This window comes from Panulirus ornatus, chromosome 32 (assembly GCF_036320965.1).
Source record: "Panulirus ornatus isolate Po-2019 chromosome 32, ASM3632096v1, whole genome shotgun sequence".
Taxonomy (NCBI): Eukaryota; Metazoa; Arthropoda; class Malacostraca; order Decapoda; family Palinuridae; genus Panulirus; species Panulirus ornatus.
The window spans coordinates 2,368,077-2,383,166 of NC_092255.1; the positions used below are offsets into that span (position 1 = coordinate 2,368,077).

At 44.6% G+C, this 15,090-nt stretch overlaps 1 protein-coding gene across 1 annotated transcript in view; it reads left to right on the forward strand.

Annotated features, from left to right (window-relative positions):
- The first annotated feature begins 1,218 nt into the window (after window positions 1-1,218).
- LOC139758941 (uncharacterized) overlaps window positions 1,219-15,090 on the forward strand; it is a 222,005-nt gene continuing 208,133 nt past the window's right edge. The window contains exon 1 of the mRNA XM_071680756.1: window positions 1,219-1,326. The gene's annotated coding sequence lies outside the window, so the exon portion shown is untranslated. The remainder of the gene's footprint in view (window positions 1,327-15,090) is intronic.

Sequence of the window (15,090 nt, forward strand, 5' to 3'; positions counted from 1 at the left end):
CTGCTGTGGCGGCAACCTTCATGAACAAGTAATAATGGTTTTCTCTACGTCACGGCGACGGAAATGCATTGGTCTATGAAGGTCAGGTTAAACAGGTTAGGATCAGAAGGAAAGGCAGATATAACAGATATATGTTCATATAATTGTGATCTATGTGTGGTGGATGAACCTCCCGATGATGGAAGGGCAGAAAACAAAATTTTTTTTTGGAAAACTTTGAATTTTTCATTAATGCTAAACTATGGGTTCCTTTCATCATTATTATGATATTCTATATATACATGAATAACCAAAATATAATACCTTTATGAATCAGTCGGGTGAAAAAAAAAAAGGTGTGATATGTTGTATTTTTAGCCAGACTCGAATTAGGTGGAAGACAATACAGCTACAGTTAATAAATTTTGTAATTGTTGTTGTTGAAACAATGGGAAAAATCCGTTCTTTTGTCGTCATATCTTTATTTGAACGTGTGACACTAGTGGCTGGTTATAGAAGATATATTCTGAAATGAGTGAGTGGACATTTGTTTAGGTGAGGTAAAAATTGAGTAAGTGTGTGTGTGTGTATGTGTGTGTGTGTGTGTGTGTTGCGCAGGCATCGAAGCCATGACCTCATCAACAGTGACTTCAACGCCTCCTTGCAACCATAAATATTGCTTATTAGTGTAAAACACCCATATAGGCTAGTCTAGTGGGAGAAGGCTATTAATAGAAAACTGCAAGAACTGACTCTGTCCACCGCCAACCAGTAAACCAATTAACTACGTTGTTAGGGAAAGTATTATCATTTTAGAAGCTCTTTTGTTTCCTCGGAAGTTTTAGGCAAACGCGGTTCCACCACTGATGGGGTTGGGGGTGAATCATGTTTATTTCTTATGGCTTAAGGGCAAGCAAAAATGCTACTGTAGGCCTGGCAGTCGTGTCGAAGAGGAATTTTGATTGTGCTTCGTCCACGCCAGTAATTTGGAAATTTCTGGAGCCGTTACAGATTGGGGCGAGATAGAGCAGGTGTCTTGTACGACTGAGGATAAAAAAAAAAGATGAATAACCCACAGACTTCTGTGTAATAAGACCGCTTTGGAGTTTTATACTATGCAAAAATATATATGCATAATTACTGAATAATCAAGAATATTCGTGAGTGGATAGAGAATATGTATATTTTGGTGAATAGTACTTGAAAATCCATAGGTGTGGAGGCGCAGGTCCGGCGGCTAGTAGCGAGCTCGGCCAACAGATGGCAGGCAACTGTCAGTCTTGTCACTGAGCGAGTGGAGTCAGGATGTACGCGCGGCCTCCGTGCAAATACCTCTGAATACCAATGGTTAGTGAGGAAAATGCCGTGATTTAGTATCCTTAGAGTCTCAGTGGTGATCCTCTTATATGATGTGAGGAATGGAGGTGTGTAGTGGCGCGGGGATGGTGAAACAAGGTTCATTACGAGGGGGGGGAGTGTGTGTGTGTGTCGTCTGCTACTCAGCTGATCATGGTGGCCTCTGGCTGTGTTTACATTGGATGAAGGTCGAAGTGATTCCTTGAAGACTGGCACAGTATGGTGGCTCACCCGACCAATATTGCAACACGAAATACCTGCGCACAAAGATCAATCCAGCTTTTATCTCCCGGCTAGCATGTGCTAAGTGGCCGCCTGGGTAATTGCGCGCTCTCTTTATGAGATCGCAAGACGAATTTTATTTTCAGGAAAATGGTTTGTTTAACAGGTAACAGTGCGAGGCGTCCCTTACTTACAACCTGTTATTTGTCGGTGGATGAAGGAAGGTCTGTGTATATAAGCCTCATTTTCCCCCAATAAGCGGGTGGTATACCGCCGTAAGGAGCAGCAGATCATAAAGGTCTGGATTGTGTGATCAATATACGCGAGTATAGGACGACTTCCGCCCCCTGGGGGGGGTCTTGTGAATGGTGTCACGGACGGCATGTTACGGACCGTCCCCCTCCCCCCTCCCTCCCTCCCTGAGCCGTCACACACTACCGCCGTAACGTCTGCTACCCCCCCCCCCCCCCGCTGCTACCCCCCCCAGACTAGGCTAGCTAGACTCCACCATGTCTTCCCTCGCTCCTTGCTGCTGCTGCTGCAACACACACACACTCTCTCTCTTTCTCTCTCGTGTTTGTCTATGATTCTCTCTCTCTCTCTCTCTCTCTCTCTCTCTCTCTCTCTCTCTCTCTCTCTCTCTCTCTCTCTCTCTCTCTATCATGTCGTAAATGGAGTTCCATGTATCTATTTGGATGAAATGCATGTATATGTTTTACAACCCGTAGAACCATTTTGTGGGATAATGCAGTTCCATGGCTGCGCTCCAATCAGTATCAGGGAAACGATGGACGTCTTTGGAGTCAGATCTTAGACAAGGCCGTACTTCTTTTTTTTTCCTCTCATTAACGATGATACAGCCAGGCAGAAAGTGACTTTTCGTTCGTGGATTTAACCACATGTAAATGTAGACTGGCATCATTCACACACACACACACACACACACACACACACACACACACATATATATATATATATATATATATATATATATATATATATATATATATATATATATATACGGGCCTTCGTGATATAGCGGTTAGCTTTACTGACCATGAGACACCCACGGGCCCAACAAAGGTTGGGACTGTATTGGTTCGAATCCTAAGTTCGATAGTCGGCCCACACTTAACCTAGGTTTTCATCCTCCTCTGGGGATTGGCCGGTAGATGGCTATCTCGCTAAGGCTGTGGCTTGTGTGTGTGTGTGTGTGTGTGTGTGTGTGTGTGTGTGTGTGTGTGTGTGTGTACACCCATAAGAGGGAAGACATGGCACACATGTTTAAAGTTAAGAGACGGGGCAACACTAGTGTAAAACATTTTTGATACAAATAATAATTACACACACACACACACACACATATTCCCAAGACCCCTTTAGATAGACCAAGGGCACCTGCAGGTCTAAGGCTACGTCATACTTAGCAGAGACCAGATGGACTTCTTTGTGACCAGAAGTTGTATGCTTGGTCTTTACTCTCGTCAACTGACAAGTGTAACAGCCTCGTTAGAGGTCACTCTGTACTTACAGGTGTAAGCTCAAGCAGACGGGAGTCCGGTAACACAGTCACGAGTCGACCACACAGGTTCGAATCCCGGTTGCGGAAGTCGGTCCACAGTGAACCCAGCTGTTCATTCACGCCTAGGAGTTGCTCGATAAAATACATCCCTGGCTCAGTTTAGGATATATATGTAATGTTATTTATTTTATTATACTTTGTCGCTGTCTCCCACGATAGCGAGGTAGCGCAAGGAAACAGTCGAAAGAATGGCCCAACCCACCCACATACACATGTATATACATAAACGCCCATACACGCACATATACATACCTATACGTTTCAACGTATATCTGCATATACATGCACAGACATATACATATATACACATGCACATATACATGCCTTCATCCATTCCTGCCGCCACCCCGCCACATGAAATAACAACCCCCTCCCCCCGCTTGCACGCGAGGTGGCGCTAGGAAAAGACAACAAAGGCCATATTCGTTGACACTCAGTCTCTAGCTGTCATGTAATAATGCACCGAAACCACAGCTCCCTTTCCACATCCAGGCCCCACAAGACTTTCCATGGTTTACCCCAGACGCTTCACATGCCGTGGTTCACTCCATTGACAGCAACGTCGACCCTGGTATACCACATCGTTCCAATTCACTTTATTCCTTGCACGCCTTTCACCCTCCTGTATATATTTATATATAGCGTTTTTGGGATGGCCTTGTTGAGGGCTTGAGCTGTCCATGCCGTGTCAGATAACAGATAAAAAAAAAGATGAGTGGATGGGTCTTTCTTCACCTGTTTCCCGGCGCTACTTCGCTAACGCGAGAGACGGCGGTCAAGTATGATAATTAGATATACTATCATGTCATTATGTGTGGGTTTTGCTTGCAAGTGGTCACGTCTGGAGTAGTTATGTCTGGTCGTTCTGCGAAGTGGAGCGTTAAGGTGTGGGAAAGCAAACGTATTTATGATTACTTATGATTAATTTGTGATTATAGAGAAAAATTTTAGTTTATAGCGTAAATGAAAAGTAAATACTTTATTGTGTATTGTGTCTTCGTTGATTAGTAACGAGTTGAATATAGATTCAGTCGTGTAGTTTGACCTCTGGGTACCTGAAGTTACATGGGAAAGAAAACGGGTTATGGTTTATATTTCAGGGATTGGAATCCACAATGGAATTTTAAAAAAAAAAAGTAAAATCCCGGAATATTTTATGTTACAGTAACATCATTTATTAAGAAAGAAGTTCCTGTTTGTTTTAAAGAAATTGTTATAATGATAGCAATCTAGTTTGAAAAGCACTTTTATATGAAGTTTGGAAATCCGATTCTTGTAATTAATATTTAATTATTTCATATTAAGAATTCAGATGGTTGTTAATAGATAAACTCTATTGTGGAAATGTCGCATCAACTTGCGTGCAATAGCGATGAACTTAACATGTTGGTGAAGCCTTTGCCATATGCAAGTTAGCATCGTGCCGTAACGCGATAGAATGATTGTGTGATAATGTGGTAGAGGGGGGTCGTGTTATGTGACAAGGAACCTTGGTGGTGGTGTCCGTGGTTTATTATGGGTATATTAGCGACGGATCTAGGCAATTTAGTGTGCAAAATTACCCATCGAAACGAATTACAGTTCCTGGGACTAATTACCGTATTGATAATGAGTGTTAATTGTTATTCTTTAAAGCCTGGATGTTTGTGAGACGAGGAAACGAATGATTTTAGGTTGTGACAAAGTGGCTTATTAGTTGTGGTGGAACTACCATTCTTATTTGGTGTCATTCCCGTGGGTAAATGCGATTTGAGTACCTATGAATGGAACGTGAGCTTTGCTGGCCACATCCTCAAACAACCTGATTGATCAGAGGAGCAGCGTGGAAGGAGGGATCCACACACAGGCTTAGGGGTTGAGGTAGGCCTCCAGAGCTGACCATATATATGTATGTATTTGGAAAGAACTTTTTATTTCTTCGTTTGGATGATATGTTTACGCTGTTCTGTAACAGCACAACGGTACACGACCCTTGAGCACGACGGTACGACCCTTGAACACGACGGTACGACCCTTGAGCACGACGGTACGACCCTTGAACACGACGGTACGACTCTTGAGCACGACGGTACAAGCCAAGTATGAACCATACACATCAGCTTTCATCATTCATAATACATTTCATATAACTCTGGTTTGAATGGCCTGTTGAGAGTGTTCCACCTACATATAACTCTGCTCAAATATGGTATTCGCGTTCTTCTGTATCTTTATCTATTTATGTCGTATCTCATTATCCACACAGTAATCTAGTTACAGATATGCTAATGTTTTATACCCAGAACGTTTTATATATATATATATATATATATATATATATATATATATATATATATATATATATATATATATATATATATTCCTTCCTCTGTTCCTTCTCTTGGAAAGTTAAAAAAAAAAAAAAGGAACAGAGAAGGGGGCCAGGTGAGGATATTCCCTCAGAGGCCCAGTCCTCTGTTCTTAACGCTACCTTGCTAATGCGGGAAATGGCGAATAGTTTGAAAGAAAGATATATATATTCAAGAATATATTGAAAATGAGTATGTGATGATATTCAGTTCACGGTGTCAGATGAAGAAAAAGTGAAAAATGATGAAAAGTTAGATATATGGGGGGATGGGTTGGGGTGGGGGGTCTACAACAAGAGTGCAATAGAGTGAAATAAATAAGTGTTACCGGACTCCGCTTTTAATTGGATACATATTTATTTATACGTTATCGCTGTTCCCTGCGTCAGCAAGGTAGCGTTAGGAAACAGACGAAGAATGGCCCATATATATATATATATATATATATATATATATATATATATATATATATATATATATATATATATATATATAATGGTTGTAATGAGGTCATTACGGGATTGTATACACCACAAACAGCAGTTGTGGTGAGCTTATTGGGTTCAGGCGAGAGAAATAATAAGTTTGGTCGACCAGGTAACAATCTAGCGTGAACACTTCTACCAGGTCGACCACAATACTCATGTTGCGTGGCTACGTCTTCCCCCCGTGGTGACAGAGGTGTGGTGGTCGTTAGGTAACTGGCTGAAGACTGGTTGGCTGTTACCGACGAGCCAATAGGGAAGCTGGAAAGCTCCGGGTTGAATTATTCAACAGAAAACGGAGACATAGCGTCCTGCAAGGCTGTTGGGCGTCTCCGTTACGTTCTTGGTGTTTTAAAACCATTTTTATGATTTGTCTCGTAATATTTCTCTTACCATCTCCTTCTTCTCTGTCTCTTCCCCACTCACACATATTCTCGTCTGGCGCTACGGGACTGGAGACTGGTTGTGATATTCGAGAAGGATTCCACCTGGCCACCACCACTGGCCTTGCTGAACCAGTGGCTGGTGGTGGGTAACTGAAGAATTCTGAAGCCTTCTAGAATCTATTTTTATGTCCTTACTCTTCATGATTATGGAATAAAGTGTATAGTTACTAGATGTGTTGAGTAATGTTTATTATTATTATTATTATTATTATTATTATTATTATTATTATTATTATTATTATTATGCTTTGTCGCTGTCCCCTGCGTTAGCGAGGTAGCGCAAGGAAACAGACGAAAGAATGGCCCAACCCTCCCACATACACATGTATATACCTACACGTCCACACATGCAAATATACATACCTATACGTCTCAACTTATATATATATATATATATATATATATATATATATATATATATATATATACACATGTACATAATTCATACTGTCTGCCTTTATTCATTCCCATCGCCACCCCGCCACACATGAAATAACAACCCCCTTCCCCCGCATGTGCGCGAGGTTGCGCTAGGAAAAGACAACAAAGGCCACATTTGTTCACACTCAATCTCTAGCTGTCATGTATAATGCACTGAAACCACAGCTCCCTTTCCACATCCAGGCCCCACAGAACTTTCCATGGTTTACCCCAGACGCTTCACATGCCCTGGTTTAATCCATTGACCCCGGTCGACCCCGGTATACCACATCGTTCCAATTCACTCTATTCCTTGAACGCCTTTCACCCTCTTGCATGTTCAGGCCCCGATCACTCAAAATCTTTTTCACTCCAACTTTCCACCTCCAATTTGGTCTCCCACTTCTCCTCGTTCCCTCCACCTCTGACACATATATCCTCTTTGTCAATCTTTCCTCACTCGTTCTCTCCATGTGACCAAACCATTTCAAAACATCCTCTTCTGCTCTCTCAACCACACTCTTTTTATTACCAAACATCTCTCTTACCCTTTCATTACTTACTCGATCAAACCACCTCACACCACATATTGTCCTCAAACATCTCATTTCCAGCACATCCACCCTTCTCCGCACACCTCTATCCATAGCCCACGCCTCACAACCATATAACATTGTTGGAACCACTATTCCTTCAAACATACCCATTTTTGCTTTCCGAGATAATGTTCTCGACTTCCACACTCTTCAGCGCTCTCAGAACTTTAGCCCCCTCCCCACCCTATGATTCACTTCCGCTTCTATGGTTACATCCGCTGCCAAATCCACTCCCAGATATCCAAAACACTTCACTTCCTCTAGTTTTTCTCATCAAACTTACCTCCCAATTGACTTGTCCCTCAACCCTACTGTACCCAATAACCTTGCTCTTATTCACATTTACTCTCAGCTTTCTTCTCTCACACACTTACCAAACTCAGTCACCAACTCCTGCAGTTTCTCACCCGAATCAGCCACCAGCGCTGTATCATCAGCGAACGACAACTGGCTCACTTCCCAAGCTCTCTCATCCACAACAGACTGCATACTTGCCCCTCTCTCCAAAACTCTTGCATTCACCTCCCTAACAACCCCATCCATAAACAAATTAAACAACCATGGAGACATCACACACCCCTGCCGCAAACCTACATTCACTGAGAACCAATCACCTCTTCCTCTCTTCCTACACGTACATATGCCTTACATTATTATTATTATTAAAGATGGTTTTTTGAGCGCCCAGGGCAGCTGAGTGTTCTTGTGTTGGTGCGGCTGTTTGAGGTGAGAATGTTACTTAGAATCAAGACTTGATATTGAAGAGGAAAGTTCATGACGAAGGAGAACTGGCTAGATATCACGTCTAGATCTAGAGTTCTAGATCTACAGGTCGTCTTAGAAGTTCTAGAATCATTGTTCGTTATAACACTAGGTAATCTCATATGTAATTCCCCTGAGCACGACAGTACGACCCCTGAGTACGACGGTACGACCCTTAAGCACGACGATACGACCCTTGAACACGACGATACGACCCTTGAACATGAAGCTACGACCCTCGAGCACGACGGTACGACCCTCGAGCACGACGGTATGACCCTTGAGCACGACGGTACGACCCTTGAACACACAACGGTACGACCCTTGAGCACGACGGTACGACCCTTGAGCACGACGGTACGACCCTTGAACACGACGGTACGACCCTTGAACACACAACGGTACTACCCTTGAACACACAACGGTACGACCCTTGAGCACGACGGTACGACTATTTGAGTATGACCAAACGACACAGATAAGATCAGATCAAAAGGCCAGGCCATCATACCCAAGGGTCGTACCTTCATGCTCAAGGGTCGTACCTTCGTGCTCAAGAGTCGTACCGTCGTGTGTTCAATTATCGTACCTACGTGCTCAAGGGTCGTACCGTCGTGCTCAAGGGTCGTGCCGTCGTGTGTTCAAGGATCGTACCATCGTGCTCAAGGGTCGTACCGTTATACTCAAGGGTCGTACCGTCGTGCTCAAGGGTCGTGCCGTCGTGTGTTCAAGGATCGTACCATCGTACTCAAGGGTCGTACCGTTATATTCAAGGGTCGCACCGTCGTGCTCAAGGGTCGTACCGTTATACTCAAGGGTCGTACCGTCGTGATGAAAGGGTTTAAGTGCCTCTCTCATCACTATTTGAGTAATTATTTTCTCCACGTTAATTACCGAAGATTAATGACCTCGAGCCTTTGACAAACCCACATCTTGGCAGTCAAATTCTGAGGCCAGGTTAGCAACAAACCGAAAATTGGTCAACATTGATGTGATAAACCCATTTGGATAGACAGTGTAATTGGCAGATAACTGAGCCATGTTTATGTTTGTATCACTGTGGGTGATTTCATGTTAAATTGCTGAGACGTGTCGTTACATGGGGTACGGTAATTACCTAATCTGTAGTAGATAACCTTTAGCGTTTACCCAGTGGTAATATATCATTAATTACGATTGTTATTATCCAATTATGAATAATAGGCCTATTTCACGGTAATGCCTAAATCATCTTATGTGGGTAAACAAAAATAATTCCCTGGGGTTTGGTTTCCTGTGTGAACCACCCAGCCGGCGCTGGGATAACCATTCTGCTTTCCTGAACAGTTAACTTGGCCTTCATCATCAACTCCCACCACCACCACCACTACTCCATCACACCTGAGTCACTCAGCTGTTTTTCCCCCTCACATGAACCTCCTCCCCATCCATACCTCACACACACACACACACACACACGAGCGAAATGTATCCAAGATATATCTCTGTATATCTCTGTAATCTCTCTTATCTTGCCGGACTCATGGGAAGAAATGTATTGAGACGGGGTTTGGGAAGAGCGAGAACTGGCTGGCTTATCGAGCAAGCGCAGCCGCGCATGCGCAGTTGGTCCCAGTCGTACGTCAACGCTCTTCGTCGTATTTCCATCCCCCGTGCGTAGTGTGTGTGTGTGTGTGTGTGTGTGTGTGGCTACACCCGGTCCCGACACGACTGCTGACCTTTAGGCTGATGGTTGTTGTTAAGGATTGGCAACATTTTCCGGGTGGTTGGTAATGTTCCACCGTGGCTGATTATGTTCAACATTGGCAACAGTGGCTGGGTGGCTGATTATGTTCAACATTGGCAACAGTGGCTGGGTGGCTGATTATGTTCAACATTGGCAACAGTGGCTGGGTGGCTGATTATGTTCAACATTGGCAACAGTGGCTGGGTGGCTGATTATGTTCAACATTGGCAACAGTGGCTGGGTGGCTGATTATGTTCAACATTGGCAACAGTGGCTGGGTGGCTGATTATGTTCAACATTGGCAACAGTGGCTGGGTGGCTGATTATGTTCAACATTAGCAACAGTGGCTGGGTGGCAGATTATGTTCAACATTGGCAACTGGCTGGGTGGCTGATTATGTTCAACATTAGAGAGAGTGGCTGGGTGGCTGATTATGTTCAACATTAGCAACAGTGGCTGGGTGGCTGATTATGTTCAACATTGGTAACAGTGGCTGGGTGGCTGATTATGTTCAACATTGGCAACAGTGGCTGGGTGGCTGATTATGTTCAACATTAGCAACAGTGGCTGGGTGGCTGATTATATTCAACATTAGCAACAGTGGCTGGGTAGCTGGTTATGTTCAACATTGGTAACAGTGGTTGGGTGGCTGATTATGCTGAACGTTAGCAACAGTGGCTGGGTGGCTGATTATGCTGAACGTTAGCAACAGTGGCTGGGTGGCTGATTATGCTGAACGTTAGCAACAGTGGCTGGGTGGCTGATTATATTCAACATTAGCAACAGTGGCTGGGTGGCTGATTATATTCAACATTGGTAACAGTGGTTGGGTGGCTGATTATGCTGAACGTTAGCAACAGTGGCTGGGTGGCTGATTATGCTGAACGTTAGCAACAGTGGCTGGGTGGCTGATTATGCTGAACGTTAGCAACAGTGGCTGGGTGGCTTGGTGGTGTCTAGGAGCTGGCAACAGTGGCTAGTTATGATCAACATTGGCATTACTGCTTGATGCGTACGTACGTACGTACGTTCGTGTCGTTGGTACGTTCGTGTCGTTCGTTCGTGTCGTTGGTACGTTCGTGTCGTTGGTACGTTCGTGTCGTTCGTTCGTGTCGTTGGTACGTTCGTGTCGTTCGTTCGTGTCGTTGGTACGTTCGTGTCGTTCGTTCGTGTCGTTGGTACGTTCGTGTCGTTCGTTCGTGTCGTTCGTGTCGTTACCCGTACAGCGATGATCACACAGACTGTTTGAGGCCGCGTCGCGCATCCCCCTTTACAACCGCCTGCATCTAGTATAGTGAGGAGGAGGTTATACATACGACCCCCTGAGCACGACAGTACGACCCTTGAGCACGACGGTACGACCCTTGAGCACGACGGGACGCTTACATCATCCTCCACGTCCCGCTGGGGTTTTAAGACCCGAGCAGCGCCCGTATCATCCTCCACTGCTCGCGTTGCCTTCGCGCTGTCCACTGGATTAACCTGGTCCGTTAGCTGGGTCTGCAGGCTTAAGGGGTCACTGGTCATCATTCCGAAAGGGTCGTACCGTCTTGTTCAAGGGTTCGTACCGTCGTGCTCAAGGGGTCGTACCGTCGTGCTCAAGGGTCGTACCGTCGTGCTCAAGGGTCGTACCGTCTTGTTCAAGGGTCGTACCGTCGTGCTCAAGGGTCGTACCGTCGTGCTCAAGGGTCGTACCATCGTGCTCAAGGGGTCGTACCGTCGTGCTCAAGGGTCGTACCGTCGTGCTCAAAGGGTCGTACCGTCGTGCTCAAAGGGTCGTACCGTCGTGCTCAATTGGTCGTACCGTCGTGGGGTAGGGGGGTGATCAGTGATAGGATGATAAACATGGCGGGCCCTGAGGTCAGTAGCCTTATGAATTCCACCTCTGTGTATTGATCAGCTATTCTGTGGAAGGCAGGGTGCAAGACAGCGCTATACCACTCCTCCAGCCGGCCCGTCGTGCGTGTGTGTGTGTGTGTGTGTGTGTGTAGGGACAGTAACGACCCACCTACGTTCGAGCGTGGTGCCAGCGCGTACCGTTGACCGCAAAGTTTGCTTGATGAACACCCCTGGTTCCTTCTCATCTGCTGCACACATGATCATCATCATTCTTGGGTTCATCTGGAAGTGTTTTCTGCCATGTGTCAAGGTTTCTGTTGAACGTTCCTGTTCGTATATAGATTTGTCACTTTTCTGGGCTTTTATGTATTTTTGTTTGATAATCTTGTTGATATTTTCAAAGGGTCTTCTTGGTATGTTCCAGGGGTCTTCTTGGTATGTTCCAGGGGTCTTCTTGGTATGTTCCAGGGTACAGGGTCTTCTTGCTATTTTCCATGGTACAGGGTCTTCTTGGTATGTTCCAGGGGTCTTCGTGGTATGTTCCAGGGTACAGGGTCTTCGTGGTATTTTCCATGGTATTACTGCAGAGTTAGCGCCTGTTTTCTTCCACGTCGGGCTGGGTTTAAAGCCAGTATATTCCATCTACTGTCCTCCGTTTGTTGTTATACATAGACCGTCACATGTCTTTCCCTTCCTCGTCTTCCCAGGCTGTGTAGTTAGGTATCATTCAACCTCGTTCACATCGCACTATCTTGTTGCTCTCGCCTGGGAGTAAGCCAGCACCGTCTCGGGCCCATATCTCATTTTCTTTTTTTCTTCTCCTTCTCTTGCAGCGGCTACATGTAGGGTTGCTGGCATCCAAACCCACGTCCCACACGGTTTTGCTCACTCACAGCACTTGACACTACGTACCACACACACACACACACACACACACACACACACACACACACACACACACACACACACATCCTGATATCTGATCTAATATTTTTTTTCTTCCTTTACAAATTGTGGTTTACGGCAGTGCCGACATCACTGAAACTCTCCAGCGAAGATCACCGCTCGAGCGGGATCGGACAGATCCCAGGACCCAGTTGACCACCCTGTGGGACCCATCCTACTCCCACGTCAACAACAGCTCCCACACCCACTTCCACGTCAACAACACCTCCCACACCCACTTCCACGTCAACAACACCTCCCACACCCACTTCCACGTCAACAACACCTCCCACACCCACTTCCACGTCAACAACAGCTCCCACACCCACTTCCACGTCAACAACAGCAGCTCCCACACCCACTTCCACGTCAACAACAGCTCCCACACCCACTTCTTTGTTTCCATCTGTTTCTACTACGCCATTGATGATTATTGCTCGCTTTCTGGACCTTGTTTTGAAGATGCCATCCGGCTCACTCTGTCTCCCCCCCTTGTATCACCTGGCTTTTGTTTCGTTTATCCCTCTCCCCCTCACACCCCTTTCTCACTCCAAATTCCATTCGACTGTGTCCAGTTCCTTGACTGTTCACCTTCTTGCCACACAGCTCTGCTGCTCTCGTGTCGTGCACGCGCGGGCATGCTGCACGTGGGGCGTGTCAGTGGACACCACAAGGATTACACTTTCGTGCATAAGTTGGTCTTCTGTCATGATTTGTGGACGAGTGTGGGACCTGGTTGTGTGCCTTGAGCAACTTCTCACGAAGCATCTTCCAACAGATAGAAACTCCTCAGTGCATTGACCAAATGTACCTGTTAAGTTTTGTTTGACAAGTTTTATCCATTGGTATTGTATAGTTTGACCCGTTTTATCCAGTGGTATTGTATAGTTTGACCAGATTTATCCAGTGGTATTGTATAGTTTAACCAGTTTTATCCAGTGGTATTGTATAGTTTGACCCGTTTTATCCAGTGGTATTGTATAGTTTGACCCGTTTTATCCAGTGGTATTGTATAGTTTGACCCGTTTTATCCAGTGGTATAGAATAGTTTGACCCGTTTTATCCAGTGGTATTGTATAGTTTGACCAGTTTTATCCAGTGGTATTGTATACTTTGACCAAGTTTTATCCAGTGGTATTGTATAGTTTGACCCGTTTTATCCAGTGGTGTTGTATAGTTTGTGAGAAGGTTTTAGTCAAGGCAAGACACACGGGATGCGTCCTTATTCCCCGTTGTGGTATTTTCCACGTGTGTTCGTCTTCCATTTGTGCAGAGGGCGTTTGTGTTGTTGTGGCGGCCATAAATCCATGTTGACCTTCATCAGTGTGATGGTCATTCACTCGCTGTTGCATTATGCCTTCCTTCATTACTTGTTCAAAGACTACAGTCACGAGGGAAGTCACACGTTAAGGTCGAGCTAGACTGTGTTTTTAGGGGGCGCGTAGATCAACCCTTCGTGTATGTGTGGCACACGGTGTGTCATCTTGTGTAACCATACTGTTATCTTGGCTTTATAAATATACTTCAGCTCTGCTACCGTCATTTGGGTTCTGTCTCAGTATACTTCAACTACACTGCCATCATGAAGTTCCAGTATACTTCAGATATACAGGACTGTCATCTCGTGTCTTGTACACTCCTCCTTCGTCTGTGCTACACCCTCGGGTTGGCTGTGTCAAACTTGAGCATCATTGGTTGGTTTGTGTATTCCCTCTTCGTCTTTGGGAAGGTCTGTTAGAAAACCCATATGGTCTTTGTGTTCAAGTGCCTCTGTGGTCATTGTTATCACCTTCAACTTATCAACCTGAGTGATATCATTCTTATCATACTGTGTAGATAACGTGTTATCGATATAATCTTTGTATATTTTTTTTTCTTTGTATTGTCTTGTGAATAATATTGATTCAATTAGCATATTGAATTCATCTTTTATTTTGTTTCATTTTTGGCTTGTGTTACGTTCTCGTCTGGAAACATTAATGTGTGTTTGTTCTTGTTCATGTTATTGATGATGTTCTCTTTATTTATTCTTTGTTTCGTGTGAGTCATTATCACTTGTTCTTTGTTATGTGAGAATTTACCTTATTTCAATATAACCATTCTGTGTTGTCTCTCTAATTACCTCTCGCCTAAGTTTTCTAATTGTTCTTCGCTTCTTTTTCTCTGGTGTTCATCTCTGAACACGAAGGAGATGTTGGAGGACAGTAGAACAGGAAGGAGATGTTGGAGAACAGTAGAACATGAAGGAGATGTTGGAGAACAGTAGAACATGAAGGAGATGTTGGAGAACAGTAGAACATGAAGGAGATGTTGGAGAACAGTAGAACATGAGGCAGAGTTTGGGAGACAGTGATTGAGGGCTAATAGTGTTATGTCATTCAGA